We start from the raw sequence: 12,054 nt of genomic DNA, 5'->3' as shown, positions 1-12,054 counted from the left end.
AGCTGGGATTACAGGCACGTGCCACCATGCCCAGCTGATTTTTTGTAGTTTTAGTAGAGACGGGGTTTCACCGTGTTGACCAGGATGGTCTCGATCTCTTGACCTTGTGATCCACCTGCCTCGGCCTCCCAAAGTGCTGGGATTACAGGCGTGAGCCACCGCGCCCGGCCGGCCCTTGACATTTTTTAAGAGGATAGGCCAGTTATTTTACAGGCTGTCCCTCAGTTTGGGTTTGTCTGGTGTTTCCTTCCTAATTAGATCATATTTTGCATAAATTTTGGCAGCAGTAACATAGAAGTGATGTATCCTTCTTAGTGCAACATATCAGGAGGCACATGTCCATTTGTCCTAATGCTGATAGTATTTACTTTGATCACTTGATACATTTATACTTCCTAATTTCTCCACTGTAAAGTTACTACATTTTCTTTTCTAATTAATAAATATATTGGAAACAGATAATTTGAAACTATATAAATATTCTGTTTTTCATTAAACTTTTACCCTCTAATTTTAACCCCATTGATGACTCTTACTAGAATCAATTATTATTGTAATGGGTGCAATTTTTTTTATTTATTCAGTTTTTTTTTTTTTTCAGCTGTGAGACGGAGTTTCGCTCTTGTTACCCAGGCTGGAGTGCAATGGCGCGATCTCGGCTCACCGCAACCTCCGTCTCCTGGGTTCAGGCAATTCTCCTGCCTCAGCCTCCCGAGTAGCTGGGATTACAGGCACGCGCCACCATGCCCAGCTGATTTTTTGTATTTTTAGTAGAGACGGGGTTTCCCCATGTTGACCAGGATGGTCTCGATCTCTTGACCTCGTGATCCACCCGCCTCGGCCTCCCAAAGTGCTGGGATTACAGGCTTGAGCCACCGCGCCCGGCCTATTTATTCAGTTTTTAAAATAGAATTTTATTTGGTAAACTACACATACATAATATCTCCCTTCTAACCATTATTAAGTGTAGAGTTCAACAGTATTACATTCAATGTATTACAATGGTAGTACGTTAATACTATTGTGCAACCATCAACATCGTCAATCTCTAGAACTCTTTTCATCTCACAAAACTGAAACTCTGTACCCATTAAACAATACTTCCCACTCCTCCTTCCCTCAGCCTCTGGCAACCACCATTCTACTTTCTATCTCTAAGCATTTGACTACTCTACATGTCATATTAATGGAATAATACATTGTCTTTTTATGACTGGCTTATTTTGCTTTGCATAACATCCTGAAGGTTCATTCATACTGTGGCATGTGTCAGAACTTCTCCCTTTTTAAGGCTGAATAATATTTCATTGCATAGGCGGGGTGCTGTGGCTCACACCTGTAATCCCTGCATTTTGGCAGGCCAAGGCAGGTGGAGCCTAGGAGTTAGAGACTAGCCTGGGCAACAGGGTGAAACCCCACCTCTACAAAAAATAAAATATACAACATTTGCAAAATACAAAAATTAGCTGGGCATAGTGGTAGGTACCTGTTGTCTCAGCTACTGGGGAGGCTGAGATGGGAGGATCACTTGAGTCTGGAAGGTTGGCACTGCAGTGAGCTGTGATCATGCGATTGCACTCCGGCCTGGGTGACAGAGCAAGAGCCTGTTTCAAAAAAAAAAAAAAAATCATTGCATATATGTAGTACCACATTTTGCTTATCCATTAATCTGTGTGTGGACACATGTTGTTTTCACGTTTGCCTATTGTGTATAATGCTGCTTTGAACATGTATGGACAAATATTTGTTCAAGACCCTGTTCACAATTGTTTTGGGTATATAACCAGAAGTGGAATTGCTAGATCATGTAGTAATTCTATTTTTAATTTTTTGAGGAACTGCCATACTGTTTTCCATGGCAGTTGTACCATTTTACATTCCCACCACCAGTGTACGAACATTCTAATTTCTCTACATACTTTGACAACACTTACTATTTTATATGTTAATAGGAGCCATCTACTGGATGTGAGGTGTTATTGTGGTTTTGATTTGCATCCTCTAATGCCTGGTGATGTTGAGCATCTTTTCACGGGCTTATCGGCCATTCATACATCTTGTTTGGAGATGTCTATTCTTGTCTTTGCTCATTTTGAATCAGTTGTTTGGTGTTTTTGGCGGTGGTGGTCATTTGCAAAGTTAAGCTGGCATGGTGGCTGACACCTGTAATCAAAGCACTTTGGGAGGCCAAGGCAGGTGGATCACCTGAGTTCAGAAGTTCAAGATCAGCCTAGCCAAGATGGTGAAATCCCATCTTTACTTAAATACAAAAATTAGCTGGGCATGATGCCATGTGTTTGTAATCCCAGCTACCTGGGAGGCAGAGGCAGGAGGATCACTTGAACCCAGGAGGCAGAGGCTGCAGTGAGCCAAGATCACGCCACTGCACTACAGCCTGGCAACAGAGTAAGACTCTGTCTCAAAAAAAGAAAAAAATAATAATAATAAAAATAAAAATTTTAAACCCTCAGAAAATTTGGTAAGAAATACATCCAAAGGCACCAATTACTGGACATAGTGTTTCAGGCCTATAATCCCAGCATTTTGGGAGGAAGAGGCAGGAGGATCACTTGAGGTCAGGAGTTCAAGGCCAGCTTGGGCAACATAATGGGACCTATCTCTACAAAAAAAAAAAAAAAAAAAGAAAGAAATATTTAATTAGCCATAGGTGGTAGCATGTGACTTGAGTTCCAACTACTTGGGAGGCTGAGGCAGGAGATCACTTGGACCCAGGAGTTCAAGGCTGTAGTGAACTCTTTTTGTGCTACTGCACTCTAGCCTGGGCATGAGAGCAAGACTCTGTCTCAAAAATCAAATGAAAACCAAATGCACCAATTGTTTACATCTTGCCATATTTGTTTTATCTCTTTGAACCTCTCTCTGTATGTTCTTATTGTTATTTGCATAACCGTTTGAGAGTCAATTGCAGAGATCACGACCCTTCATGCCTAAATACTTGTGCCTAGGCCTCCTAAGAACACAGACCTTCTCTTTATAACCACAGTACACTAACTGTAGTTAAGAAACACAATTCTATTATCTAAATATATAACCCATATTTAAATTTTACCAATCATCCCAATAATGTTCTTTATAGTAACGTGTTTTAAAAATGATCTATCATCCAACCCAAGATCATACATTGCATTTTGTTGTCCTCTTTCTTTTTTCTTTCTTTTCTTTTTTTTTTTTTTCTTTTTTTTTTTTTTTTCTTTTTTTTTTTTGAGACAGAGTCTCGCTCTGTTGCCCAGGCTGGAGTAGAGTGGTGTAATCTTAGCTCACTGCAATGCCCACCTCCTGGATTTAAGCGATTCTCCCGACTCAGCCTCCCGAGTAGTTGGAACTACAGGCATGCACCACCACACCTGGCTAATTTTTGTATTTTTAGTAGAGACAAGGTTTCACCATGTTGGCCAGGCTGGTCTCGAACTCCTGACCTCCCCACCCGCCTCGGCCTCCCAAAATGCTGGGATTATAGGTGTGAGCCATCATGCCCAACCATTTTTGGCTATTTTAGAAAAGCATCAGGAGTGAATATGGCTCTTTGTTGGGCTTCTTTCCTCAAATCCTCTTCCCTACAGTGGGATTGCTGGGTGAAAGGCCATGAACATTTTGATGGCTTTGATTATATTGCTGTTTTTGGGAATGTGGGCAAGGGAGTCCCAAGAGGTAGGACATGGGCAAATTACCACCAACACCAAAGATACAAGAGGCATGCCTTTCCACCTTCCTTCGGGTCCAGCTCCAAACCCCCTTCTGCAAAAATCCTTCCCCAATCCCCTGCCCTGTACAATTCGTTTCTCCCTTGCCTTAGACCCTATTATACCAATGGTAGTAACAACACCTCATCTAGTCCGCAAACATATCTCTACAGTCTCATGCGATCTGCAGGAGTATCTTTGTTGCGTTGTACAGATGAGGACACTGAGACTCAGAGTAATTGCCTTGCTCAAGGACACTCAGTCAGCCAGAGGCAATGCCAGCTCTTCAAATACAGAGTTCTTTCCATGGCAGAGCTGTGAAACAGTGACTCAGATCCACAGTGAATGTTCTTTCTTTGTCTGAAGAGGTTGCTGCACCCAGAGTTGGAGATACTTGCATTTGAGATAACCTGACGTCTCCTGTCCAGGCAGCCTCTTCAGCTTTCGAAAAACTCTCTCAGGGCAAGGGACGAGCCGATTTCCAGGACAGTCATTCTCAGCGAGTAGACTGAAAGGTGGGGAGACAGGAAGGAGGAGGGTGGGGGAAATCGTGCATCAGAATTACTTTTCAAAAATTCTGATAAGCCTGAGCCTATGCCAGGGTCTAAGGAGGGGTGGAGGGGGTGGGGAGGGAAATGTACATTGAAATTTGGAAGAGAATCTGATAAGCACCCTAGAGGGAGAATCTTTGATGGAAGCTGAAGGTCTGCTGGAGGTCAGGACTGGGCTATCTATTTCCTGGTTACAGCCCATTTAATGCTGATTACAAACTAGCCATTCCTTATCCAGGAACAAAGCTATGAGGATAAACAAAATGTAAACCTAGACAATGCGAACAGATAAAAGAAGGGCCTTTCCACCCTCTCTTCACTCTAATGCCGGGAAGAAACTTGTACAGCACCTTGTCACATGTCCGACTAATGGCTGAAGGGCCAAGTGGGAAAAGATCTGGTGTAGAAAACATGCCAACAAATTTGGAAACCATCAGATGCTGTGACATAAACAGTTTGTTCAAAGATGCATCTGGAGTATCCTCTGTATTTACCTAGTGAGGGACTTCTGGGAAATTCTTCTTCTTTTCTTCATCTGCTGCCTGGGATGCAGATGTGGTAAAGAAGTCCAGCAGCCAACTTGAACCACGAGGCGCACTTGGTGAAGGTGCTGCAGTGATCTGCAGGGGTCCCTATGGACAACACGGAGGTGTCCTCACTGTCCAAGCTCCTGACTGTAAGGGTTATTGCTGGGTTTAAAATGAGGAAACTGAGGCCAGTATAAGAAAATTAAATGCCAGTTTATTCAGCTCCCAGACGAGGTTCTATGGTCCCGGGGAAAGGGGTCAGAGAAGTCGCGTTAACTTCCTGGGGCATGGGGTTTTTATGGCTATGAGGACGGAGCAACAGCTGGGTGCTCTGATTGGCTCCAGGAGAGCGGGATTGGGACGGGGCGGGCTGCTATTGGTTGTCAGGTTGTCGGGCGGGTTTTCCGGTGTGAGAGCCGGCCAGGGTTGCATTAGCCGGAGCCTTCCAGGGGAGCCATGCGGCAGAGCTAGGTGCCGAGTGCAGAGCCAGGTGTGGGTGCAGAGGTGGGTGTGTGCGGCCTCCCGGCGAGGCAACCAGCCTTACATTCTGACCCTTTTGATGATACAGGACGCCGCTTCTTTCTGGCTACTTCCTGCTGAATGAGGGCGGAGTGAGGGAGAAGGGTCAGTTGGCTGGTGCCTCGGTTGGGAGTCAGACATGGGGTGAAGCAGCATGTGGTTTACAGCCACCCTGGAAATTTCCTTCATGTGGGCCTGCAAAAACCTGAGGAAAAAAAGGGGCTAGCATTAGCAGAAGACAAACTATGATAATGGGAGTGATAATAGGGGTTAGCCACGTCAGCATGCGGGATTGCCACCAGTTAAGAGGCGAGACTGATGCATTCTGCTTCTTGCGGAGGTCCCCTTGGAGGCGATAGAGCGTTGACATTTTCTTCTACAAGGCGTTTCATTGATGTAATAGCAGCATTGCTCCTGAAGAAACAGACAGGTACCTCCCTTTTCTGCTGTCTGCAGGTCAAGGGCCCGTCGGTTCTGGAGAATTACCTGGGCCAGTGACGTTGCCACGCGAAGCTTGTCCTTTAATTGAGTGGCTGAGGTGAGACTGTAGCCTAGGGTGCCACTACCCAGCCCGGCCGCCACCAGAGAGGATGCTAGAGAGAGACCAACGACCATTGGGAGGAAGACTGCTCATCTGTCTCGGTGATTAGGGGAAGGTAGAAGGAGGGATGGAAGTTCAGCCTGTCCGTATACCTCTAACTGCGGGACCAAGGTGACAGGCACACAAGGGAAAGAGAAGGAGGCTCTGAAGGGTTAGGGGGCAACAGGTCGGGTCCATGGGTGAGGTGGAGGCGAGTGGGGCCCAGGGGTTCGGATTTCCACTGATCATTTTGGGGGGTCAGTTTGAGGCAGGACACATGGTACCATGGAGTGTGACCCAGGAGTTTGGTGGCTGTGGGGGTGGTTAGGATAACAATGTGGGGTCCCGACCACCTGGGTTGCAAGGATCCTGGTTTGAGTTCTTGGAGGAGAACGCTGTCGCCCAGTTGGAGAGGCGCCACTGGGTGGGAGTCCTCCGGTCCTGGAACAACAGGGAGGGAGTGGTCTGCATGCTCCCTTAACAGGTGGTGGAGGAGGGAAAGGAAGGGAAGGTAGGAAGCCAGTGGAGGGGGGTTTACAGGGAGGTTGTGAGAAACCAGGAAAGGCCGGCCATACAGCAATTCGAAGGGGCTAAGGCCCGTTGGCCCCCGTGGGGTGGCCCGGACCCGGGGCCAGGACAAGAGGTAGGAGTGTGGGCCAAGAGAGTTTTACCTCAATAGCAAGTTTGGCCAGATGGTCTTTGAGGATGTCGTGGGCCCGTTCAACTTTACCCGACGACTGAGGATGGTAAGGGATGTGCAGTTTCCAGGAGATGTTGAGGGACTTGGCGACTAGCTGGACTACTTGGGCCGTAAATGCTGGACCGTTGTCCGACTGGATGGTGGCAGGTGGGCCGAAGCAAGGGATGATTTCTTGAGTAAAGAGGGAGGCCACCGTGTCTGCCGTCTCCCGGGAGGTGGCGAAGGCCTCAATCCAACCTGAAAAGGTATCTACAAAAGCTAGGAGGTAGCGAAGCTTTTTGTGAGTGGGCATATGAGTGAAGTCAGTTTGCCAGTCTTGGGCAGGGAGGTTGCCACGCATTTGGTGAGTAGGAAACTGTGACCTTAAGCCTCCCTGAGGCGAGACCTTAGAGCAAGTAACGCAAGCCTTGTGTACCTGCTCAATTGTTTGTTGCAGACCTGGTGAGAAAAAGAGGGGATGTGCAAAGCGGTGTAACACCTTAGGCCCTGTACGTAAGAATTGGTGGATTTCAGCAGTCATTTTAGGGGCCTGTTCCGGGAAAGGGCGAGTCTGTTATTTAGGAAGGTCCAGCCCTGATTAGATTCTGTTCCTCCCTTTAGTATAAGGGCCTGTTTTTCCGATGGTGAGTATACAGGCTGTGTGGCCGTGGTAAGGAAGAGAACAGGGGTACGGGGTTAACTCGGCATTAGTTAAAGATCTTGCTGCTGTATCTGCCTGTGCATTGCTCCGGGAGACGGCATCATGCTGGGCGCGGTGTCCTCGGCAGTGTATGACTGCAACTTCCCTGGGCAATGATAAGGCCTGGAAAAGGTTGGAGATCTGTGTAGCATTGATTATGGGGGTTGGGGCGAGGAGTTAAGACAGGGCGTGGCATTGGTTAGGAGTGGCAGTAGGAGGTGGGCGGATGATGGGCTTGAGTGTGGGGTGCCAGTGAGTTGGAGAGTGGCCCCCACAGTCGGGAGAATGCCTCATCCTAAAAGGGGGACTGGGCATGAGGGTATGATTAAAAAGGAGTGGGAAAAGGGGTGTCCCTTGAGGACACAGGCTAAAGGGTGGGTTTGGTTAGGACAGGAAGGCTTACCATCAATTCCCATGACTGAAACCTGGGAAGGTATGCTAGGTCCTGAGTAGGAAGGCAATACAGAATAGGTAGCCCCCATGTCTACTTAAGAAGGAAATGGACTTACCCGCTACCTGCAGCGTTACCCTGGGCTCAGCAAGGGTGATGGGGGTCTTCGAGTCTGGGCTGCGTCAGTCATCCAGAAGGCCGAGAAGTTCAAGCGATGGGATTGCTTCCACTGTAGCATTTGCTTCCTGTGGACCGGCCTGCCCTCCACATAGAGATGCGAGAGGTGGGCCTGTAGTCCGGGATGGGCAATCACCGAGCCAATGTCCAAGCTGCTCGCAGTCCGGGCAGGGCTTGGTAGGTGGTTGGGGACATGGATACTGATGTGCCCAGTGTCCTTCCTGACCGCACTTGAAACAGGGCCCAGGTGGAACACCTCTGGAGTTCTTGGCGGGCTTTGATGGACCCCCTCCATCAGGCACCTGGTGGGCTGCCGGCCTCAGGGCTGCCATAGAGCTTGGGTTTGGAGGCTTACCTTTTGCTGTAGACGGGCCTGGCGGTTGGCCTCAGCCTTTTCCTCTCGGCCATTAAAAACTTTAAATGCCATGTTTACCAGGTCTCGTATGGGAGCTTGGGGGCCCTCCTCAGCCTTTTTCTTTCTAATGTCAGCCGCTGACTGAGAGATGAAATAGGTGGCTAGAACTGTAGCCCCTGCTAAAGAGGCCTGGTCCAGCCGGGTATGAAGGATCATAGCATTAGTTAATCGGTCAAGGAAGGCAGCTGGGTTTTCAGTAGGACCCTGAGTTATTTTCCTTAACTTATCATAATTAACTACCTTTTGGGCTGCACTTTGCATGCCTCCTAGGAGGCACTGTAGCATTTGGTCTCGGCGGCAGTGGCCATCTTGACCAGTTTGATAGTTCCAATTAGGGTCGGCCTCGGGGACCGCTGCCGCACCTACTGGCATTTGATTGTTTGTGAGATGTACCTGATCAGTGTGCACCCGGGCTGCCGTAAGGCTGCGGTCACGCTCATCTGGGGTGAGGGTGGAGGACAGAATCACACAGGTATCATGCCAGGTGAGGTCGTAAGCCTGGGTGAGGTGGCGGAATTATTTGGTGTAAGCAGTAGGATTGGTGGATAATGACCCTAGGCGTTTCTCAATGGTGGCTAGATCAGAGAGAGAGAAGGGAACATGTACTCAGACAACGCCTTCTGCTCCAGCGACCTCGCGCAGGGGGCAAAGAAGGGAGGTTTCATCATCAGGAGCACAGCGCGAGCACGTGTGAGCACTAACAGGAGAGGCTAGGTTAGGACCAGGAAGAGGAGGAGCCGGAGGGGTTGAGCTTCTGCAAAGGGTGGAGGATTAGTGGGTCGGCCGGGTGGAAAGGAGAGTTCTTCTGGTGGGTCGGGGTCAGAAAAGGAGGAGGATGGTGGAGGGGCCGAGGGCAAAAGGAAAAGAGGGTGAGGTGGGAGCGAAGATACAAGAAAGCCTGAATGTAGGGGACCGCCAACCATTTACCATTTCTTTGACACAAATTGTCCAAATCGGTTAGAATGCCAAGATTGAAATTTCCCGCCGGTGGCCACTTGGACTGGTTGTCCAGAGGATACTGGGGCCAGGCCACGGTGGAGAGGAAAAGCAGCTTTTTCTTTTTATGGAGAGGCCCAGCTTGGGTAAATTTGGGACTAGACATCCCAATGGCAACTTGGGGTCTAGGCGGGACTCTTGATTACCCATAGTGCCCTCTCTGTTGCAGGATAGTCAGGAGTGAGGAACGGCATCCCGGACCTCAACACCCAACTACCGGAGGTTACGGGGAAGGACAGGAGTATAGGGACGTCTCCACAGTATTCCTGTCTTCTGGAACGGGTGAGCCGGGGTACCGGGACGTCTCCACGAGGCCCACAGCTCGAGATGGGGAGGAGTCCCTGACGTGGCCACGATTATGTACAGGGTCTCCTCAGATCGGAGCAAACAGAGGATGGGGTTATGGGCAATAGGAGCCTTACCGAGTGATGGCTGCAGACGAGGTGGTGGCTCCCTGGTTCGGCTTATGGTAGAGGAGTCAGTTTCCCCTGGGAGGGGTCTTGAACTCCTCCCGGGTTTTCGGCACCACTTATAAGGGTTATTGCTGAGTCTAAAATGAGGAAACTGAGGCCAGTATAAGAAAATTAAATGCCAATTTATTCAGCTCCCGGGCAAGGTTCTATGGTCCTGAGGAAAGGGGGCCAGAGAAGTCACGTTAACTTCCTGGGGGTTGGGGTTTTTATGGCTATGAGGACCGAGCAACAGCTGGGTGCTCTGATTGGGTCCAGGGGAGCAGGATTGGGATGGGGCAGACCGCTATTGGTTGGTGCATTGTTGGGCAGGTTTTCTAGTGTGAGAGCCGGCCAGGGTTGCATTAGCCGGAGCCTTCCAGGGGAGCCATGCGGCAGAGCTAGGTGCCGAGTGCAGAGCCAGGTACTGGGTACAGAAGTGGGTGTGTGTGGCCTCCCGGAGAGGCAACCAGCCTTACACTGACCACGTGGAGCTGTCCTGACTGCCTGCGCTGCTGACCTCTAGACTCTTATTCCCTGAGAAAGGGATTATACTAGAGGACCAAGCTTAATACCTTCACAGGACAAATCACAGAAAGGGAGTCCCTTCTACAGAGCATAGGGAAAAATGCGGCCAGGTGCCGTGACTCATGCTTGTAATCCCAGCACTTTGGGATGCTGAGGCAAGAGAATCGTTGAAGCCAGGAGTTCAAGACCAGCCTTGGCAACAAAACGAGACCTCATCTCTACAAAACAATACAAATTAAAAAAATCAGCCAGGCATGGCGGTATGAGCCTATAACCCCAGGGACTCAGGAGGCTGACGTGGGAGGATGCCGAGCCCAGGCAGCCAAGGCTTCAGTGAGCCATGATCGTGCACTGCACTCCAGCCTGGGCAACAAGTCAGACCCCGCTCTCCAAAAAAATAAAACAGTTATTTATCAGGGACAGTGGCATGTGGCTGTAGTCCCAGTCACTTAGGAGGCTGAGGCAGGAGGATGCTCAAGTCCAGGAGTTTGAGGCTGTAGTGAGCTGTGATCACACCACTACATTTTAGCCTGGGCAACAGAACAAGACCCCATTTCTAAAAAAAATAATAATAACAAGGCAAAACCAAAAACAATCAGCCTCTCATAGCTGATGGCACAAGCCTCCCTTGCAGGGCACATGCTGATTCTCCACTTTTCCAATGCTTGAGGGTTGACAAAATAGATATAGTAACTAAATTTTATGACCTGTAAGAAAAGCTGAGTGCTATGGGGAAAATAGAGAGGTGAGGTGTAGGGGGTTGGGAATATGGGGGTAGGCAGGAAATGTGAAATTTTAAATAAAGGGATCAGAGAAGACCTCTGAGAAGGTGGCAACTAAACAAAGTCTAAAAGGAAGTAAAGAAATGTGCCATGAAGCTACACAGGGGAAGAGCGGTCCAGGCGGATGGAAGTCAGTGCAAAGGCCCTGGGGCAGGAGCAGGCCTGGCATGTCAGGGGGCGGGGCAGGAAGGCTAAAGCCAGAGTCAGAGGAGGGTAGTAGGTGAGGTCAGTATGTGTGTGCACGTATGTGATGCGTATATGTGAGGTGCGTGTGCATGCAAGTGATACGTGCATGTGTGTGGTGCATATGTGTACACATGTGTGTGCATGTGTGCTCTGTGTACATGTTGGGTGCATGTATGTGGTATATATGTGTGCTGCATGTGGTGTGTGTGTGCATGTGGGGGTGTCTGGGTGTGGTGTGTATGTGTGTATGGTGTATGTATATGAGTGTAAGTGATACATGTATACGTATGTGTATGATTTGCGTGTGTGTGGTATAGGTATGTAAATATGTATATGTACATGTGAATAGTGCATGTACATGTGTGTTATGTGTGTGTGCATGTGTGGTGTGTGCTTGTGGTGTGCACGGTTTGTGTGTGTTTACTTCGTGTTTGGGGAGTGGGAGAGGAGTGGCTGTTGGAAGGGCATATTCCTGTCATCACCTGGTCTCTGAACTCCTATTTCCAAGCCTCATCCCATCCTGCTCCTCCCTCTTAAGAAAGAACCTGGGCTGTGCGAGGTGGCTCATGCCTGTAACCTGAGCACTTTGGGAGGCCATGGTCGGTGGATCACCTGAGGTCAGGCTTCAACACCACCCTGGCCAACATGGTGGAACCCTGTCTCTACTTAAAAATACAAAAATTAGGGCCGGGCGCGGTGGCTCAAGCCTGTAATCCCAGCACTTTGGGAGGCCAAGGCGGGTGGATCACGAGGTCAAGAGATCGAGACCATCCTGGTCAACATGGTGAAACCCCGTCTCTACTAAAAATACAAAAAATCAGCTGGGCATGGTGGCGCGTGCCTGTAATCCCGGCTACTCAGGAGGCTGAGGCA

The 12,054-nt window shown here is 49.0% G+C and overlaps 1 long non-coding RNA gene across 1 annotated transcript in view; it reads left to right on the top strand.

Moving 5' to 3' along the window:
• Positions 1-4,577, top strand: part of LOC116526040 — a 10,512-nt gene extending 5,935 nt beyond the window's left edge. Inside the window, exon 2 of the long non-coding RNA XR_004257938.1 lies at positions 3,916-4,577. This is a non-coding gene — a long non-coding RNA (uncharacterized LOC116526040). The remainder of the gene's footprint in view (positions 1-3,915) is intronic.
• Positions 4,578-12,054: the final 7,477 nt, after the last annotated feature.

This window comes from Sapajus apella, unplaced genomic scaffold, assembly GCF_009761245.1.
Source record: "Sapajus apella isolate SASKATOON/1434 unplaced genomic scaffold, GSC_monkey_1.0 scaffold49, whole genome shotgun sequence".
Taxonomy (NCBI): Eukaryota; Metazoa; Chordata; class Mammalia; order Primates; family Cebidae; genus Sapajus; species Sapajus apella.
Note: the sequence above shows the minus strand (reverse complement) of the source record. Positions and strands in the feature narration are given on the sequence as shown.